Here is a 3274-nt window from a genome sequence, read left to right on the forward strand (position 1 = left end):
GGGGCTTTGGTGCTCACTGAGTCTGCCCCCTGAGTGTGTCCCTTATGGATCTGAGGAGTTTAATCTGGATGGTCCCACTCTGACCACTAGGTACATGGGCTCTTGGATCTCTAAGGAGGTGCTAATTTAGCCTCTGCCTGAGGCTACCCAACAGGAGCTATGGAGAGATCTGCAGATTCCTCTTCTTTGTTTGGGGTTTGGAGGTGCTTAGATGAGGCCCAGCTGTGAAGCAATGCAAGCTGCTGTGGTGCTTTGGGCCTTCTTTTGGAAATTCTAGGTCTCTCTGACCCAGCTGCAGTTTGTTAGGTAATTTTCAGATTGCAAAGGGCCAGGCCTTTAATATGCAAAAGCCTCTGTGCACAGTTTGGGTGGGGCGGGGTCTCAGGGAATCAAGAGGGCAGAGCAAACAGCTATGGCTGCTCCTCAGTCCTGCCCTAAGAGGCCCCACGTCTCAGTGTCCCAGTAATCGCTGCAAGCACCTCTGAGAGAAAGCCACCCTTGAGTTCCGCTCGATGCCAGACAGTCCAGTTTCTCCCCGTATGAGTCTGGGTCCCCAGAGACGACTCACCCAGAACTGGAGTTCAGAGCAGTAGGGAGCTTGAGACTCTCAAATTCTGGGTGAATTCACATAGGAATTTTCCTGTATTTATACTATCTTACGCTTTGGTCTCCCCAATATGGGGTTTTTCCGGTTCCCTTTGCAAGTTCTTAAAGGGCTCTATGTGCTAGCGCTTTGAGACCTCAAACAAAGGCTTGGCCTGATGCCAGCACTAATAACTTCATCTAGGGAAGGTTTAATGGCCCCTCTGAAATGGGAGTAGTCTTATTTTCCTTATTATTTAAGCCAGCTAGCATTTACAGAAGCCAGAAATAACAGGGTTAAAATTTCAAACAGCAGTTTTTATATAAGATGGATGCTTCATTCCCTACTGGTTTTATGTACATGAGTCAAATCATTGACTCTTTTGGGTCATTGTTGGGGAGGGAGTTATATTGACCCCTGAGGACTATAATTAATTCTCTACCAAATAAAGTCAGTGGGCCTGTTTATAAGATAAGGGCCCGGAATGAGGGCCAGGAATAATCTCTAGAGGGTCGGAAGAGTCCTGAACTCTCTAGTTTGCCTGGCTGTCTTAAGTCAGGTGTGATGAAGCCACATCAGGATCCTGTCAACCTTGACTGCCGTGGGGGTGGTCCTTTCCAGGCAGGAGTCAATCCTTGGGTGGCAAATTTTTTTACCCAAACCAGGTTGGAAGGGACGGACCAGATCAGAAGTGGGTTCATGCAGAGCGTCTCAGACATGCTCCTGGACTGCTTTCTGGGTGGACTGCAAAACCTGTAGGAACTCAAGTAAAGATTGGTTATGGGTTTCAGCTTTTCTAGATTGGGTTTCCATGTAAGCTGGTGAGGTGGGTAGGTCAGGGTATGGAAAAATCACTATTATCTGTAGAGGCCCCACTGGTTTTAGGGCAGCCTCCCTGGCCTCTTTGTCTGTGGCCCGGTTCCCTCTTGCTTCTGTGGAGTCCCCTGACTTTGTAAATAGCACTATATACGTGAGCCATTGCAAATACGTACCTGCTATCAGTATAAATTGTTAAGCATAGCTGTGGCTGCTGCCGCCCGGAGGCAAGTAGGTCACCCAAATGCAAAGGGGTCCAGTCTTTTGGACAAATAGTCTACCAACTTTTTCTAGGGGCTGAGACTTTGGGTGAGTACCTCTTTGACTATGCCCCTTGTCTTACATACCTAGAGGTGGAAATACTTAGTTACATCTGGTAGCGCTAGTTGGCCCATCGTCCTTGCTCTGCTCATGTCTGTCTAACTGCCTAATATATTACCTCAAGGATCCTGGCTCTGAATTCATTTAGGGAAAAATGGACGTTGAATTTCTTCTGTAGCTGCATCATGCTGAGGAGGGATGGAGTTTTCTCTCAGAGCCAAGAGATCCTTGCTGTCTGTCAGAGGGATGATGAGGCCTGGGCACAGAAGAAGGGGGGCTTGTGACCTGGTGGAGACAAACTGTAACAAATGGTCCGGTGGAAGGGAAAGAAAATATTTCAGTTTTAATAACCTCTATTGAAATAGAATTTTTCTCCTCAAAATTACCTCTATGTTTATCAAAAAAGCCAAATCAAGATCAATTTTTCTATTGTATTCAATTTGGCCTGATATTTTGCATAAACACAACAAGAATGGTAACTGACTACCTTTGCCAGAATTTCATGATTGTATCTTAGTGTGCCCCGTATTGCCAGGAAGCCAAGCCATCCAGCTGCCATCGGGCCTGCCTGCAGTATCTGCTGAGTTAGGTGAATCCCTCACCTGTAGCGACTCCACCTGGGCCGACGCCCTAGGCTTTAAGGCCCTTTGTCATGTGTGTTTCCTTCCATGTCCTGCTTGGATTAGGGTTTGGGAACTGAAAAGAGGAACCGCACACAAATGAGAGAAAAATGACACGAGATAATTTTGAAATATTGGGGGACCAGGTGAGCAAGTCCAGAAGGACTTCCACCGATGCTCAGGCTGCTCCAATCTTTTATTGATCTGGAGTAGCCCTTAGGGTAAGGAGGGTTCAATGACACACAGACTAGGTCATAGCATGACCCTTAGGCAGGCAAGTTCCAGTAACAGGCAGAATATCTAATCAACAATAATCAACAATCCTATCTAATAAAAGAGAAACATGGTAATTAGCCATACGGCCGCTACCCTTCCCATTGGCTAATCACTGAAATATGCAAATTAACTGCCAACCAAGATGGCGGCCGGCAGCCAGGCAGCTGACGTGAACAGGAAGGCTTGCTTGCTCCAGTGACAGAGGAAGCCAGGTTCCCCGCCTGCCTTGCCAGCCTCTCAGCTGCTCTCTAAGAAACACTGTAACAAATATAGAGGCTAAACAAAACCCCAGAAACCTGCTTTAGTCAGCCAGGCTTCAGCCAGCAGGACCGCAACATTGTATCAAATACAGAAGGTAAACAAAGGCCAGAAACCTGCTTTCAGCAGCAGAGGCCTCATAGCTGGAGCCGAGCCTCAGAGCTAAAGCTGGCCCAGAATAAAAAAGAAAAAAGAAAAAAAGGACAGGTTGGGAGCTTCAGTCACCCGCCAGCCTGAAAACGGCCCTCAGCCCCTCACCCAGACTGGCCAGGCACCCCAGTGGGGACCCCCACCCTGAAGGGGGTGTGACCAGCTGCAAACAGCCATCATCCCCTCATCCAGGCTGGCCAGGCACCCCATTGGGGACCCCCACCCTGATCCAGGACACCCTTCAGGGCAA

This window comes from Myotis lucifugus, unplaced genomic scaffold (assembly GCF_000147115.1).
Source record: "Myotis lucifugus unplaced genomic scaffold, Myoluc2.0 scaffold_507, whole genome shotgun sequence".
Lineage (NCBI taxonomy): Eukaryota > Metazoa > Chordata > Mammalia > Chiroptera > Vespertilionidae > Myotis > Myotis lucifugus.